Below are 18820 nucleotides of genomic sequence, written 5' to 3'. Positions count from 1 at the left end.
GTTTCAGAAACAAGTCGTAGAGCGACTTGTTGGACCACAGAGTTCTGTGACAGATGCCTTTGAGCGGCCTGGTGGGGAAGCTGTCAGACTCTGGGGCTTAGAAGGCAAATGATTTGGCCTGTGATTCTTATTATCAGAAAATAGTCCTGAAAAGTCATTGACAGAGCAAATGGTTAGGTCAACGCCGCCGGGATTTCTACCTCGGCAACACTCAAGCTTCGTCTGGTTGGCGGTTCAGCCCTTCTCCTTCGCTTTTAACCGTTGATAGTAGTGGGTTGGAGGTTGGAAGAGAAGAAATATGAATATGTTCATAAGCTGTTCTTGGGTTTGCATTAATTGGATTTAAGTTTTTACTGAAAAAAGTTTTTTTGAGAGCTTTCATGTGTTTCATTTGTCCTTCAAACAAACTTTCATTTCCTCCTGTATCCTGCTGCAGATCTTACATGCCTCATACTCCCAGTGGAAGAGTTTTTTTTAATTTTTTATCTTCCTTTATTCCTAAAACAGAGAAGAGTCATGTTGTCCTTCAGAGCTGCTTGAAAATGGTACCCATAATTATTATCATAATCCTTTGGATTTTCGATTATTGTACTGGCTCATATATTAAGGTTAAAGAGGCTGTCCCATCGCCACCTCTTGACACTAGTTCCCCCCTGTTTTATCAGTGCTCCAACTTTACGCCTGTACGAGAGCGTTTTCATGCTTCATTTTTTTTGCTGTAATATTTCACCAGTAAAACAGTTGGTGTCTATAATCTGTGATTACTATTATGTTTGTTTATGCTGCCATACAGACACCCTCACCTTTTTCATCTGAAGGTGCATCCTGATGGGACACCTGGAAATGCCCCAAGAAATATGTTTTCTTCCCACACCGGTCGGCTGATTTACATCTCACTCTGTACATCGGTCCTGTGTTAGTGTACTCTGAGGAAACAGGGGAGCTCACTAAAGCTTGGAAAGCTGCATCGGTAGTGATCCATGTTGATCAGGTCACCAGTGACTCCCAGTAGTGAGGAAGGATTTGATTTTTACTTTAACTTATAGAGCAGACTATTTATTTCACAGTATATAGAGTTTTTAAATCTGGTGTCTGATGCGACAGTCCCGTGCTGGTTAGATGAATGCTTCTTTCACATGCTGTTTGGGCAGAGCATGTACACAGACTTCTGTCGGCCGAGGCAACTTGTTTCGGGTTCAGCATGGTTACTTGAATAGAAATAAATTAATTCAATTGTTCGGCTCTTTTAGAATTTCCAAATGTTAACAGACTGAATGGTTTGAACTCTGGTGGTGAAACGGGTCATCCTGCAGGGGCTGAGACGCCTATTTTTTCATTTATCCATGATTTATCCAAAATTGCACAGCAGCAATAGTAGTGACAGAGAAGGCTACGGTGATCATCCCAAATTCATTTAACATGTCCATATAGCCTGGCCTTTGCTATTTGTCCCCATTTATTTTCAGTGTTGTAACTTTTTTTTTTATTCTCATGTCCTTTAATTTTTTTAATTTTTTTTTAAAATTATCTTTTATATTTCTTTTCAATATCATTATTCTTTTTTTGGTAACTCCTATTTGACTTCTTAATAGGGCCATACAGCTCTTATAATAGTGTTTTTCGTCTGCTGTTGGTGCCCGCTATTGTTTTATCTTCATCACCACATTCTCTAGTTTTCCTTATACAATGCAAGAGTGGATACAGTTTTGCCACATTACATTTTTTACATAATTTTCCATTGTTAGGATTATAATTCCACTTACTGCCATTTTTGCACTTCATTGACCTTAAATAAAGCTCCTAATGTGTCTCCAGGTTTGGGTACATTATTTACTTCAGTTATTGATAAATATGATGTCATGAGATTTTGTGAGCTTCCTTTCATCCAAAGGGCAGGTCCATGTTAGGTGGACTTGCATGCATCCTCGTTGCTAATCTGACATTTTGTCCCCTTTTGTTTCTATATTGTCTGTCATTTCCACATGCATTGTTAACGCTGATGATGGATTATTGCTGAAATGCGTCTGGTTTTTTTGTTGCCAAAGATAAAATGTTGCATATTGCTCTGTGAGGGCCCCATTCTGCTATTTTTTCATTCTCGTCATAACCGTGCACCCGTCTTGTTTCCTGACCTGCGAGTTGTGCGTGCCATTTTACGACACGTTAGGCTACGATGAAGCCTTTGATGTTCACTGTCAGAAGAGGGAGACACAAGTTGTGCATTGCAGGTTTAAGTTAAAGCAGCAATACATCTCATAAAATGATAGTAATGTCACTCTAACAGTCATGTTAGAAATGTGATCTGCTAAACATATGCTCAGTGAGATATTGTCCTGCCTCAGTGCTGTATGAGGACTGGACTGTGCTATAAATAATAGCTTTTTCAAAACATCAATAAACAAATAAATCAAGCTGGATATTGAATGACAAACAAGCTAAGATTGCAGGGTCGGTGACCATCAGCGTTAGAGGTGATGATAAAAACACAACAGCGGAAATGAAGGAAAGGCTGCAGTGCTGTTAAAATAAACATTTTCATTCATTTGAAGCCAACACAGTCTGAAATCTGGTGTAAAATTTAAACATTTCAGATGTGTCAGGCTATAATCAGCACGTTTTAGAGATGCCTTTTCTTTTCCTTTCACTCGGCGTGTAAGCAGGGAAATTGTTTGGATGTGTGATTGGATTAAATGTTCCCCTGCAGTACCTGGAAGGACTCATGTTGGAAGATGAAACTAAGCGTTCTTTAAATGTAAGACTGAGATCAGACACAGGCCCGTCGCTCGGAGCGAAACACTTGAATCCCACTACGCTCATGTGGAAGACAGACCAGTTGCTTTCACTGCCATGTGATCCACTTTGTGTTGCAATTCCAAAGCAACAGCGGTGCTCACAGTTTTGTTTTCTTCAGATGATATGGAGATTTCAAAAACAACTTGAATAAGTCCTGATTTAAACAAACCAAGCTATTTAAATGATCAAAGCAGAGAATGAGCCTAAAGACATTTCAATATTATATTGTTTATAGTGTGTCATGTTCAGGGTTTTTCATCCTTCCAGAAACTAAAGCTCGACAAATACTCTAGCGCTTCCTTTCTGACTACCCATTGCTGACACAGCTGGATACAAATGAACCATTATGTTGTGTATGTGTGTGTCTGTCTGGTTGCCAGGCAGCCACAGAAGATAATGTGCCCAGATGTAATCGGTGTGTGTGTGTGTGTGTGTGTGTGTGTGTGTGTGTGTGTGTGTGTGTGTGTGTGTGTGTGTGTGTGTGTGTGTGTGTGTGTGTGTGTGTGTGTGTGTGTGTGTGTCTGACTCGCTGTTTGTTTTTTTCTGCTTGACATGCCCTTGTGGGATCAATGGGCCAAAGGTGTCCGGACATCAACGTGAAATCTATCAGGTCACCTCTGAGTGTAGTTTGGCTCAGTGGGTCACAGTCAGACCAACGTCTGATCCTGGGAAGACATTAACCACGTCCTCACTTGTCCAGCCTCCCTTGATCAGTTCAAGAGGATTAAACCGGTTTTACTGCACACCTGGGTGTTAAAACGCATTTCTGCTTTGGTCCAGAGAGGCAGGAAGCAGCCTGCAGGCGAGAATGAATGTTCGTAATCATGGTTAAGTGCGGTGTAGATGATGCAGGGGTGACAAAGAGGTTGTTTTTTTCCAGTAGGAAGAGGTTAAGAAATCAGTAAGAGAGTAACCCTCAGACAAATATAATGCTGCTTCAGTTGCATCATTACATGAGTGATTGATTAAAAAGTATCTTAAAAATGCACAGTAATAAATCAAAAGTGACTGGTCATGGTTGGTTATCGATCTTCCTGGGCACAAATCTAATTCAGCATGTATGTTCTGAGAAGATGTAATAATGGAAGAGGAGAGACAAATAATAACAAATAATGTTTGAAATTTAAATATTTTCTGTTCTGCTCTATTAATCATCTTCTATTACAGAAGTCAGTAGCGTACCTTGCGTGCTGTGTGTTGAGAATCCTTGTACATTTCCAGTGCTCCGTCCTGAGGCTAATTATGTTAATACAGCCATCCGAGCCTAATGAAAGGGTGTAAATGATAGGGTAGCTGGAGGCAGTGACAGACCTTTAATCTGTCCTGATCAGTCATTAGGAACCCTTAATAAGAGAATAAATCTCCCCGGGTTGCTGAAGGCCTAATCAATAGAGCTCTGAGCCGGCTAGCTGAGGAGAAACCGTGGAAATGTGAGTTAAAGTTGGAGACAACAGTGTCAGGAAGAATTTGTTGTGTTGGAGCACAGAAAACATACCTCAGTGCAGGGGTCTTATACCTTTTTTTTTTTTTTTTTTTCCTCTGAGAGCTACTTTGACAAAATGAAAGTTGAAGTCAGTGATATTCACATAGACACAGGTGAAGGAGAAAGAGGGGAGATTTTCCACCCGATAATCGAGCGTGTTGATAGTGTCGTTTTCACGGACAGATTACATTTTTTTTATTTTGATTTATCACCAAACATACGCGGGCGGTTGCTCGGCCAAGTAAGTCTATGTGTGGGAAACACTGCATATTGTTCGAACCTTCCGCACAGCTTTCATGGACTACCTTTGTTGGATAGGTAGTACATGCTAGATGTGTTACAAATGGATGCTAACACTCATGTTGCTGTGCAAACCATCCGTTTTATGTTGCAGCTCGTTTCACGGCTTTTGCTCAAAGCTGGACTGATTTCTAAAATTGTCGTCCCCATAAGTCACTTAGACCTAAAATGGTGTAAAATAGAGTCCAGGTTGACAAAAGTTTACCTTTTAAATGAAAGACTGATGGCACCATAAGTATTGTAGGGTCCACGTTGTTTCTATCACATTTAGTATCGATGGCTAGAGGATGGCTCTTTTAATAAACTATCGATATCTGAAATATTAGGTGGATTCAGGTCATGAAACCTTATATCCAAAACTGGAAAAATCAATTAAGAAAGAGAATTTCTCTGAGATATGAAAATGTATTTGTGCTCAGAAGATTTTTTATTTATAATGTTTTTTAATTTAACATTGACAGTGCAGATCAAAACTGTAACATAAGAAATAAATGTGTTAGATTTTAGAGGGTGTCTAGTTGGGACCAGTAAATTTAGTTAAATTTAGTTTACAACAACTGAACACACACATGGATGAAGCAGATCCAAGAATAAAAACAACAGAATGGACCCAACACTTCATGTACACGTAGACATACTACATACATGCATGTATCTCTGAGTTGATGTGTTGTTGATGAGGTGTGATGGATGCACCCCATTCAGTATTCACATCTGTATTGCTGATTATCAATTTCATTCACTTTTGTATTGTGAATTCTGATTGGATGCCACATACAGCACTTTGTGCTGAAGAAGTAGGCATCTGCATTTATTCATTGCTTCGCTGGTTGTGGCTCCTTTGCTGTTATATTTTTTTGATTGGTTGAGAGAGTCAATCTACAGAAAGATCATTCAAATGCTTGAATGTAGAAATGGGAACATTCAGTGCTTCAGGTGGACCGTCCACGAGTCAATGACCACTGAAGAAGTCCTTTGGAAACAGCCAGCGTTTTAGTTCGATCTCAGCAAAAAACTGATGCATTTAAATTTTGTAATAAATATAATGCTTGTAGTTTAATGTGTACAACGTATTTCTTGGTGTGTGATTAACATCTGTATGGTCCTCCAGTGGTTGTCAAGTTAACCTCCTCTGCCTCTTGGCCTTTGAAAGTCAGTCATTGCTGTTATCGACCAAAGCCTCACATGGCCTTTTACTGCCCGTGCAAACGCTATGGCAACCGCAATTTGAGGCTGCCCGAGTGAAGTCACTGAGAACAATAATCCCACTGTCATCTCCAGGGAAACGGAGCCAGACCAGTTGTTTTTATTCATTTATTTGTGTTTGATTCACGAGCCCCGGCCATAAGTGGTCGGGCCGAGAGTCGGTGCTCGTGTCGACTTCAAAGTTGTGAAATCCTTTCATGTGCCTCTCAGGCTCACACAATGGGAAGCTTCAAAGTATAGTTGCAAAGACTACAGAGGGTGGGTCACTTTAGCTTCTACCCTGCAACTGGCAGAATGAATAAATGTTGCCTTTGAACATCTGCCAAAATGTGTCTCTGATCTCATAGGTCTGACAGTCGTGGACTTGTTGAAGTTCCTCATGTGCTTGAAACGAGCCGGTTTATATCCGTATGTATGTCTATACATCTGCTGTATAAAACCACACTAGAAGGCTGAGGTCAGGTTTGAGGTGAAATAGTAGTTTATCGTATTTGGCTTCAGTGTTGAATCAACATCATCTAAATCTCTTCCTCTATATTTTTAGCCCCAGCAGGGTTCTAGAGATGTCGGTCAGTTTGTCTAACTATTTGGTCCAGGATGAAATATGGATTGTCATAAAATGTTCTACAGGCAGTCATTATCCTCAGAGGATGAATCTTTATGACTACAATGACCCCTGTTTCTTCACCAGGTAAAATGTGTCACTTTCTTTTTTCACATTTTGTTAAATATCTTTGAGTTTGATTCAGATTTAGGACGTTTGTCACGTCGTTTATTGTGACGCCATCATCAGGCCAATATGTTATTTTGTCCAATACTTTGACAAAAAAAACCTTCAAAACTAATGGCATTCAAATCAGCTCCAGGTGTGTATTTGTGGTAAACATTGTATTCACATTTTAGCATGCTGTTGGTGGCATTCAGCTCAAAGAACCACATTAGATTTAGATATAGACTTTATTAATCACACAGTGGGGAAATTTTGTCATCACAGCAGCATAGAAACACAAAAAAGGTATACACAATATGAAAACATTTACAAATACGTATACATAAAATAATGTAGATAAAAATAATTGTCTAAGAACAAGTGATGCATTAAGAAAAAACATAAACTCGTGTGGTTTTAGACTCTTGTGTTGTGTTCCAAACGGTGTAATTGTGCACTAACACTCACTATTTTGAGTGCATAAGTGTGTTCACACTGTCAGTACAGAAACATGCAGTGAACTACAAAGTACCAGGATGATGCACTCAAAACAGTCCAAAAAAGAAGTGTGAAATGTTGGACACTTCCCACCCTAAACGGTCGCCATCTTGGCTGCGTAGAGGAAGGGGCGGGGCCACTGACGTACAGTATTTTAAAATAAAGGCGTCTGAGGAAGCTGCAGCTGTTCCTGAACACCAAAAAAAATGGTTTCTTTTTCACTTCTGCTGCTGGACTCGATGTGATCAGTGTGTCTATTGAGTGTGTTAAACAGAGGGCATGAATGTTAATTTCTGTGTAAAATAATTAAAGCTGCAGATATTATGACGTGTTCATATGCTGAGGCCATTTCCTTTAAGTGCAGAAAAAAAAAGTGTGCAATTTGAAACACAACAATTCCTGCACTACACAAGTAAGAGTCCAAACATGTAAGAGCCCTGTTTGTTAGTGTACTAAGAGAAGTACGTCATTTGGAACAAAGCGCTGGTCTTGTTTCAGTGCTCTGTGATGTTTTTACCTTTCAGCATTTTATGCAGAAAGATCACCGCTCCACCCGACTACACCTCTGCTAAGTGGCTGAAACTGGAATTTTTCAACATTTTATCATCCAATTTAGTGAAGCTAACTCACACTGTGGGATATGAAAAGCACTCTGCTATGTTCGGGCCGGCTGGTGAACTTCTGGATCTGTGAGTTAGCGCACGCTCGTAAGTCACCAGTTACAGGCAGCACTGTAACTAGTGACAGGGAATTGTTTGCATCGTTGCTATTTAATAAAATCTGCTATTTACTAAATTACAGTATATCACTAATATCACTAACTGAATGTTTTGTACATCGCTATTCAAAGAAGACAGTGACGGTAAAACACGAGATTCTGTTAAAAATTATTATTATTATTATTGACTAATTTCTATTGTCAACAGTGCATGTACTTAATTGCTGAGACCTGAGTTCATAGTAACACCTTTATTTTCCCCAGTATTGTTACTAGTTGGCATCCTGACTAATTGAAGTAAAACTCAGAGCGGGACAGCTTCGCTCTGTCTTCACTCAGCTGCATCCTGGGAGCTGCAAGTGTACCAAAGGATGGACAAACTTATTGATTACATGCAGAGATCTGTGTGGCAGGGGCTTCTTTCAGTGAGGTGTTTACAGATTCACAGACACGATCAGTTTTTAACTCACTCATGACTGTGTTTGTTAGTTTTCATCCAGATGTGTTTGTTTTCTCAGAGAGGCCTCGAAACCTAGTGCTGATGTTATTGATCCTTCTTTCACTATCTGCAGTACAGACAGATGTGGTCAGTGACCAGGCATTTGTGTTGTTTTGTCTGTGTTGTGGTTGTGCGCTCGGTACAGCCTGTTCTTCTCAGCGCCATACCAGCCAGTTAGCAATCTCCTCGGTGAGTGCTCTGGTGAACACTGTGTGCTCTCAGAGGCCGGCTGAGCGCCACTGATGTCGGGCTGCAGCAGACCGATAGCAGCGCTGCTCTGTCCGTCTGTCGGTGGCCACTCGAGAGCTGCGAGCAGCAGGTGGAAAGCAGCTCCTTCCTCTTCCCGCTCACAGATGTGGTCAGGGAATACAAAAGGAGAGCTGCAGCCAGTGAGTCTTTTCATTATTGATGATGAAGTATTATTATTTATTGAATTCATCCAGTAACCATTTAATCTAAAAAAAAATGAAAATGATGGAAAATGTCTTTCACAGTATCTCAAACTTCATGATCATGTTTCATCTAACATTTAAATTAGAGTTTTTATTTTTTTTAAATTTTGATAATTAATGATTTGGTCAACTATCAAGATGTCTGATTATTTAAACATGAGTAAAAGTAAATCACGAGTGGATGTAAATATTAGATTTGACGTAAAGAATGTGACATACTTTGTGTCACTGTTCAGATCAGAGACCAGCAATAAATATAGAAGGAAATTGTTGCATATTGATTTATCTCAAAGCAGTTTTTCTTCAAAAACATCTTTGCCAGACCGTATGAAGTTTAAATTGCTGTTTCAGACGGGGGCATATTGTTATTTTCTGCTTCTTGTTTTTAGTGTTATTATCACAGTGAAATATTTTACCCTGAAAAATCAGTATTAAGTGATTTATCTGTCCAATTAATATTATTTCTAGTTAAAACAGAAGCTCCTAGATCTTTTCAGACAAGTTAACATAATGTTTGTGACATGGATCCAAGAAATATACCAATCTAGGAATTGTTTGTTCCAAAAGTCTTGAAACAACAACTTGCGTAGCAGCATCCATCTAATCTATACTTCTTTGGTAATTTGTCATTTTTCTCTTGATCTTGAGCAGCTTTTTTGCTAATTGCAGTGTTGGCGCTTGGTTCGCTGCCTCCTCCTCTCTACAAGTTGAAATGTCCTTAGACACCCATAGTGCTCCCAGTGGTGGGCTTGTACCTTTTATGTCACTGCTACTGAATGTGCCTGAATGGGAGCATGTAGAGGGAATGTGAAGCACTTTCTATAAAAGCCCTATGTAAATGCAGTTTAAAAAAATGTGTTTTTAGAAATGAATTTTGGCTGCATTATGTGATTTATCACAAATCCAACGACAGCGAGATGACCGGAAATGAAGTCAAAAAAAGCCTTGAAATATCAAAAATCCTCAGCCATGTGCTAACATTGGGGTTCATGGTCGACACTGCTGTTATCGACAATTTTAACCTATATTTTAATGCACATATGACACTTGTATGTTTAAACATAACTGACTAAGCAAATTAAGTAATGACATCTCACACCAATCAGCAGGCAAGCCCCAGCTCATTAATATGCATGAGAACAGAAATACAGTCAGCCTAGGTGACTCAGAATAACACTGTGGGTGTAAAAAAAAAAAAAAAAAAAAAAATCCAGCTCGCTTCTGTCCCTTTGCTATTGTGCCTATTTATGTCTGACTAAAATGGCTTCTAGCTAGATGGCTTCACATGTGGTGGCTTGACCAATTATCCTGATGACATATATCTGGTAGTTTCTTGGCAAGGCGTTCACATTTAGCATCATCTGCTACGGTTGTGACACACAGCCCCGAGTAGAAAGGCACGGTTCATGATATAGATGCTTTTGAAGACAAATGCGACTTCATTTGGCTCAGTGGGGAGTTGGCAAGCGCACAAAGACACACTATATCTCTCATTAATCATAGATTTGTCGCACTAATTGATGTGTTCAACGTGTGTAAGTGAAGTACACTCACACACATTGAGGCACATGAAAATGGCCATAAAAAAACCTTGAGTAACCATGAGTAACTGCTTTTTCTCTGAGACACACACACACACACACACACACACACACACACACACACACACACACACACACACACACACACACACACACACACACACACACACACACACACACACACACACACGCAACACGCACGCAACACACACGCAACACGCACGCAACTTTGTCTCTGCTGGGTTGGTTGTCGAGGTTCCAGTCAAGCGTGGCTGAAAGTGATGTTTGTCATTTCCTGTAGACAGAGGAAGTGCACTGCACCACAGCTGATGGCAGACTGGCAGGTTTCCCTCTTCACACATGATTCAGTCCGGAGCTAATTACAATCAGCGTGTTGTTGCATGGCACACATCAGGAATTTCACAGGTACTCCAGCTGCATTTTGTAACAGTGAGACAAAAGAGAGAGTGACAGCCATGTTTGAGTGTCACACGCTGGATTCATTTTCGATTTGTTTCAAGCCTAAAACTTTAATAAAAAGAAGTAAAAAGCGGATCACAGGCTCTCAGCACCACGAGCTCACCACAAAGTGTCATGGTGGTGAATTCACTGTCCTTGTTTTCTTCAAGGAGCAATCTAAATCCCAGTGCCACTGAATTTCAAATGCTAGAGAAGGAAGAGAGGCAGCAAATCCTCACATTTTAAAGGCTGGATTTAGGTTTGGTGTTTTTATCTGTGGTAGCAGCACGGCTCCAAACATGGAAATGAGTGCCTGTCAATTTTTCTGCTGAAATGTCTCAACAACATCTTGATGGATTGACATAAAATTGTATACATATATTGATAGTCCTCAGTAGAGGGATCACCCCAGCTTTGGTGATCTCTAATCTGCCATCCTGAGGTTGCCATTTGTGGTTTTGAGTGAGTGTGAACATGTTAGCATGCTGAGATTAGCATTAAGATGGACATTTTGTATTTACTGTAAACAGTTCACAGGTTATCAGAACTGTTTTAAAATGTGCAGGTGTCACAATAACCACTGCTGGTAAATGAACTGGAAGAGGGAAGGATTTAGTTCTTCTGTCCAGTCATATTCGCCAAAGCTCTCTAAAACATTGCAGTGAACTTTCCCTATGTATTGTGTCATGCTGGACAGCACAGAAAAGCAGCACATTTAAGTGAACTTTCTCTATAAATTTGTAGAAGAGAAAATGATCTCCATCCAAGACTGCAGCCAAAGCTTGTAATACACCCATCAGTCCACCAGAGGATACTCCGTGTGATGTTTTGCCTCTCCGAGGCATGAAAAGTACACCCAATGACAATTAGATATGCTCCAATATCCTCACCGTGTCTGCAAGTGTTGCCAGTGTTGTATTTTAATCAGGTATAAGACAGATGATAAATAGACAGTCACTCAAAAGATGAATTATTCAATAATGAGAGCCCAAAGACAAATCAAGTCAAACAGATGATGAAACGATGTGAGATCTATAGGGAGGAACCAAACCTAGTTTTATAAGTCTTCTTGGTGCCCTCCAGTGAGAGAGGGTCAGCTTACAACCTGGACGCTGGGTTTGCGAGCCTCCCACAGCGCACAGTAAACAAACCGAGACCTTTGAATCCTCAAGCCTGCAGTCAGCAGCACTAAAGAGAACGTCAGCGTTTATCATGTCAAACATGTTAACGTGAAGAAGCATGAATGACTCTTCAGCCTGCAGGATGTTGACATGACTGTACCCTCTGACACAGGACTACTCACACCTTACTTCTGTATCTTGAGTATTTCTTAAGTGCATCATCACTCAAATTGGAGAAGCTTCTCTATGTATTAATTCTCAGTTTCAGGAAGTGCAAAGCTGTTATTTTCAGAGAAACTACATCTGAATAAAATCATTCAAATATTTAATCCTGATGAATGGCTCGACTTGTCCTGTTCCCTCTGTGATCAGGTAAAAATGATTGATGGGTTACAGTTCTTTGACATTTACAAGCAGCAGTGTACATCTTGTTTTACCCATTAGAGTATGTGTACTGTGTGTTTTCATTTATGAAAGACATCAACTTGTGATGGACAGTCAAGTTTTCCTCATTCAGATTCTGACAGAGAACAATCGGGCATGTTACGGGCAGAACATTAAAGATTTTATAGGAGTGGATGGAATAAGGATGTATGTACCTTGGACAAATATGAAATATTTAAAATATTCATCCACCACTTCCACCACTTTGTTATAGTAGAGAAGTGTGCCAGGAGGGTGTAAATGGTGATTTATGTAGCTTTGTGTATTTTATTCTATGATCAGCAACTTCAGTTTCACCTTATTGCTGAATTAAAGATCTTGAACAGTTTTAAGGAATTCTAAAAGTAAACATGTATTCATGTATATGTAATGCAAACAGAAAAACGTTCATAAAAATGAGAAAAAGAAAAAAAACTAAACCTACCCCAAGTCGCTGTCAATCTGTTTTCACTTCTTGCAAATGTTAGATTTAATTCAGCTCGCCAAAAACTCCGGCAGTTAGAGCTGTAACAACCTAAATGCTTTGTAGACAAGAAGTAATATTTTTGGAATAAGTTTTTAAATTAACTCTGAGAGTTGGTGTGATATCAGTCAATTTGCCGCAGATTATTGAACTGCAGTCAGCCATAAGTCATCTGTGTTGTATTTCATTTTATCTTCTTGCTGTCTTTGTTGCTATAGACATTTTTTTCTTATTGGTTTAAGGACGTGAAAATATAATGAACCGGTCTTTAAAGTTGCCGGCAGGATTATACATTGCCAGACCCAAATTCACTTTGTGAATATATGAGTCTGGCCATGCTCTATTAAGGATTCCTTCCAGTCATTGCATCCTAATGGGCGTAGACCTCGGATTCATATTGAAACTACTTAAGCAGCCTTTAACTAATCGGCATTGACCTGACTGTATATAAAAGTGGACGAAGATTGCAGGTATAAAAAATTAGGCCAATGCGAAAGTGCCTTTAGCTGCAAAACCACCGACTGCCACTAGAGGTCACCCTGGCTCCAAAGACTCCCATTTAACTTGTATCAGGAAAGAAGAAGTCTAGGCTTTTTTTCCCCACTACTCATCTTGGTGTTGTTAGCTAAAGTCCCTCCTTCTTGTTAGTTTTCTGTCAGTCAATCTGAAAATAATCTTATTAGAAAATAGGCCTCAAAACGTGTTTTTGGGGGCATGTCTGTTTAATTGACAGACCTTTAGTGCAATCAGCTTTCTGCTATCTTATTGATATGATATGACAGGGCTTCCACACTATAATCACAATAAAGCCTAAAGATGGGAGCAGTAGTCAGGTGGAGCCATACTAGGTTTTTTCTCTATTTACTTTGATTTTTGGTCTTGAACTTTTTTGCCGTTTTGAGTATTGACCCCCTTCATGGCCTCTCTAATCCAAATACAAGGAAAGCAACCTGAATATTGAATTATCTAACCTTGTCTTGCTTCCACTAGACAACATGCCCCTCCTTGCTCTTTCAAAGTTCACCGGTAAGGGCAGCTGCTGAACCACAAAATGGACCCCGATTGGAGATATTGCCAGCGTAATGGATGAATTAGCTCCCTTTGTTTTTTCCGAGCTGTATTACCGGCTCCTAAAAAGCCTGGAGAGTGGCTTTGCGGTGTCCCCCTCCTATTCCCAAACATCTGCGTAATGGAGCGACTTGTGGCACAGAGAGCATCGCCTCGTCGCTGCCCACTGCCTCCAGCTGTGGGCCGAGCAGAGGGCGTGGGGAATTTTGTTTGCGCTGTGCTGTGAGAGAAACAGCGTTCCTCCTCCGGGTTTTTCTTCCCTTCTGTCTCATTAGATCTACCAGGAGGATGCTGCCGCTGCTGAAGCGCTCGCCTCCTCCTCTCAACCTCGTCTTCTCTCCGTCTCGCCTCACTGGAGAGGCGCTCTGTTTGTTCACCCTTCCCGGCCCCCGTGTAAACTCACTTGCTGTGGAATAACTGACGGAGTCACACACAGAGAGGTGTAGGGCACAACGGAGAGGAGGGAAAATGAAGGAGATAAGAGAGGTTGAGATCAGAGTGCTGAAGGATTAGCAACCACAATAAACAGTATACCTAACCTCATGCACTTCATTCACTGCTGACAATATTACATTTGAAGCTGAGTGTGCATCAGTGCAACATTTTTTTTCTTTTATATAACTATTTGAAGTGGACTTTCATGTCACTCGATACACAACTCGTGACAGTGTGGCTGTACGGTCTACTCTAGCATCTGTGTGTTTATATCTGTCTATCTTTCTGTCACTATGTTCTGCTCTGATCTTTGGACATCATTGTGTCTGTATGTATTCCATTACATAACTTTCTGTTAATCCATTTATTTAGGTTGAATTTGTTTATTTTAAATGTATTCAAAATCCCTGTTCGATATGGTAGGTAGGTAGGTAGGTAGGTAGGTAGGTAGGTAGGTAGGTAGGTAGGTAGGTATCCTCGTCTAATTGAAAACTAAACTACACACTACACTTATGGACACACTTTACCCTCTATGCTCACGTTGCTGTCACTAAACTGTGAAATATTTTGGGGAAATAGGCATATTTGCATTTATTTCAAAAGTTACATAAGATCAACATTCATGTCAATGTCATGTCTGTAAGTACAGTTCTGTATCGAGGACATTAGGCTATCTAAACATAAAGACTAAAGCAGTTAAAAACACCTAAACAGGCCCTATCCAAGTTAAAACGTGCTTATACAAACACCTCAATGATCCACACAGTCCATCTGACTTGTTGAAGCTGCACACATACAAACCTATTTTACCATCCCCACTCATTGACAGAATGCATTCCCTGGCCTTTTACCCTAACTTTAATTTAGCTCCAACCTAAAACCAAGCTTCAACCCTTAAAAGCTGACTCTAGCCATGGACATATACACTTTTGTCCCAGTAGGGACATACGTCCTCAAGGGCTGGTGTGCATTCAGGTTAAAGTCCCCACTGGGATATAAAAACAAGCCCCCACACACAAAATGTTGTAAGAACAACAGTTTGAGGGCTGCCTTATACTTGGTGAATGCTGGGTTTTATGATACTGTAGGTCAATGAACAGACACAATGCTACCTAATGTCACATTGACAATAGTCTTCTGTAACTAACAACATCTTGTGACTGTATTCTTTGTGCTGCCAACTCTTTGGTTCAGGAGTTGAGAGTACAGTGTAGTGTAGAGACAAGGAGATTCTATGTTCGGTCCTCCCTTCCTACCTTCTCGTTATGCTCTTGAGCTATTGATCCTGGCAGTGGAGTCTATTGATATGATGATCAGCTTGGGCTTCCTATGAAGAATCCTTTTCAACCATGCTTCAGGGACAACATGACTAACTGTGGGGATTCTTGGTATGCGTGTCTTTTTGGTTCTGAGCAACATAGAAATGTAATATAGTAGGGACGTTTGTTAAACCAAAATAATACTTAAACTATAGTGTAAATGGCCCAGTTTGCTGTCTTATTTATTTTTCCCGTTTTGCTTCATGGCTTTAGTATTTGCAAATAATTAAAATATAGCTTTTAAACTGTGTTTCCATTAATGAGCAGAGATGGTCTTTCAGATGGCCCTGGAGTAAATTATCTTCTCAAGTATATAGTCCTTAGACTCATTAATTCAGTGGCCATTTTCAGCTTTGCTCAACTATTATTGCAGTTTGCATACTAATGTTTTCCTGTTGCTAATTTGATGTTCTGTAACACCTAATTACTCCATGTCTTATCTAAACAAATTGAACAAACAGGGAAAACTTGTACCTTTTTAGCAAAACCCAAACATTTTAATTCTGCAACAAAGCCCTATTGACAACAAGCTTGGTTATCACACATTTCACCAATTTACAGTCAATATTGACTCTGGAGGGTTATAGAGAGACTGGGTTAGGTCATGTTTGAGTGGAGAATTAGCAATATCTATTGAGTAATCTGCCGGCTAAGTATGTCCTACTCTTCATTGGTCCCTCTGATCAGGCAGGGCCTCAGGCCAAAAGTCTACTCAGCAGTGTGGGCGACTGAATGTGCCTGTTAACACTCTGAGAGTGGCAATGTTAAGGATCGATCGGGTACCCGACCTTGTTTGTCCTTGTGCCTCACACAACTGAACACAAACTATGAATGAATTAGCATTTGGGAGTCTGAAACACTTTAAATTTTCAAGCAGAAAAATATTTCACTATTTTTAGATTATAAAATGGGCCCCAAGGTGGTGCGATGCCATCGGGTTAAAGGAGTTCATGCCTTTGATTGTGCTCATGGCAGTATGCTCATTAAATGATGTGTACAAAGATAGTATGATTTTTCTGGAAGAAAGCTCGTAATGGAAAGATCAATGGGTCACCCAAAAACTGGACCCTTCAGGATCTAACAAGTGGGTCCAAGTGAATTAAAATATGTAAATGAATTAGAAATCTCAGAAGATCAGGAATGTCATGCCTGTTGGTGGACATTTATATTGGTAGTGTCTATCCAGGAAGATGAATGTACCACTTTTTCTTTTCTTGAAGTGAGTTTGTAACCACACTGTGTAAAGCTGCTGGAATGGTTCAGTGGTTCATTTTCAGTAACTTTACAAACGGTCATCAGCAAGGCTTTTCTTATAACAGTACACATCTTGAGCACAGGCATTGCCTGAGAGAGATCTGCGGCAACAAATCCCTCCCCACTGGAGATGTAAGGAATTTATTTTGTGGAAATTTAGGCTTGATTTTTATTTGACAATGGCTTGTAAAATGAAATATTATTTGCAGTGGCAAGGATGCTTGCAGTTTAATATTCACTTGTGAAAACATTGCAGGGATTGGGTACATTGTGATCCAAAATGACAAATTCCTGGGAGCAATTTTGTGATACCCCAACATGGAGTGTTGGTCAAATGGAAATTGTGACTTGATGGTGGAGTTACATAGAAGTCATTGGGTCACCAATGTAATCAGTGATCATCCTCTGGGGACCATGAATACATCTGACCAGCTGATGGCTGATGTACTGATACTGATTCTTCAGGTACAGCAAAATATAGAAGAGCCAGTGCAGTGGCACATAAAGTAACATAGGATGATAACTGTTATCTTCATCATTACACCTTTCCAATCCAAATCCCACCATGTCTGACCCCTGCTGCCTCTGTTCCAAAGATAGAACATGAAATAATAGAATAATTCTACTGAGTCTTCGCTTTGTGCTCGTGAGACTGCAAATTCCCAAGATTAGCAGGTAAGCTGCGTGGTGTGTGGCTCCCAGGCCATTTCTGAAGAGCCGCACTAATACTGGAGTGTAAATGGGGAAAGGAAGTGCCCCCCACCCCCACCCCCACCCCCGCACCTCTGTACAACACAAGCTGGATTTTTGTCCTTCAAGGAGAACCGTCAAGGTCTTCCACCCTCATGGCAACAATGTATATCCTTCCCAAACATGATATGCTTCAACTTATTAAAAAAAAAAAAAAAGATTTGATGGAGAGCAAGGGTTGGTCAGTATTGGTCGGATATAGATCAGTGGATAATTAAACCTGATTCAGCATGCAGCCGACCCCCCAAAAAAACCCTGCAGGGAGAGACCACTGGCAGCAGTATGACGGGTCACCAATTAAATAGCTCCAAAATGCATGGCAATACTATACATGTTGTAAGAATCAATAGGATCATAGGAACTTCTTTCAACGAATTATCTACAGTAGCACATTCTGTAACAATAGTAAGACAAGAAGTATCCTGATGCAATGTGGAACAGATCATAGTGGGTGTTCTTGAATTCATGTGTGGAGTTGATGCACTGCTGTGACCTGCAGCATGTCAAATAATGATGACTTATGGTTGGTGGGATCCTACCTACCCCTGTTAAATTGTGTACAGCATGACTTTAGCACCGCCTAAAAAAAATACATCCCTCTCAATCATTTAAATGACATTAATGGGGTGTCACAGCAGGGGTGCCAATGCAAACAGTTCTGGCAAAGTCATTTGGCAAAAAAGTTGAAGCAGGCAAGAATAAAGTGAAAAAGAAAATACAAATGATGCGTTCTCATTTCATAGCCCAGTGTGACATCAGAGCGTTCACCTATCATTTGGACAAATACAGTACATAAAAGGGAGATGGACAGATTACTGAAGGCGTGTGATGATTAAAGGGGAATTTACCTTGTCTCCATGCCAACAGGTGTAAATGTCATGTTTTATCTACCTCGCGTGCGATGTGTTTTTTAAAAAGTAGTCCTCTCTAGAAGGCAAAGGAGCTCAGTGCGCTGCTGACCACACTGTGTGTGTGCCTTTTAATCAATATCTTTCACTGCTGCCCCACATTTCCACTCGCTTCCCACTCCTTCACCACAATATCTGCCTGTGTTTGTGAGAAATGTAGGATATTTAGGACTAACATTTGAGCCTGTAAGTGAGCCTTTTAGTCACCACAACGACAGATTTACTGCTGCGTATCTGCGTTCGAAAAAAGGCTGTAAAGACAGATTGGAGAGGGGGAAGGAAATCATGAGAGAAACTGAGAGATCAAGGCAGAAAGAGCGACACAGAGAGGAAGAGAGTGTGAGGAGCTAAAGGGTTGAATCTAATGCACCATCATTTTCACATATGAAAATGATCAGCC

General features: G+C 40.3%; 1 protein-coding gene across 4 annotated transcripts in view; it reads left to right on the top strand.

The window, feature by feature from the left end:
- Nucleotides 1-18820, top strand: part of cacna1bb (calcium channel, voltage-dependent, N type, alpha 1B subunit, b) — a 174833-nt gene that overhangs the window by 6816 nt on the left and 149197 nt on the right. The window lies entirely within an intron of this gene.

This window comes from Brachyistius frenatus, unplaced genomic scaffold (assembly GCF_029030835.1).
Source record: "Brachyistius frenatus isolate BFR_SWC_R1_liver_20210118 unplaced genomic scaffold, ASM2903083v1 Contig_3, whole genome shotgun sequence".
NCBI lineage: Eukaryota > Metazoa > Chordata > Actinopteri > Embiotocidae > Brachyistius > Brachyistius frenatus.
This window is presented reverse-complemented; position numbering and strand designations above follow the sequence as displayed.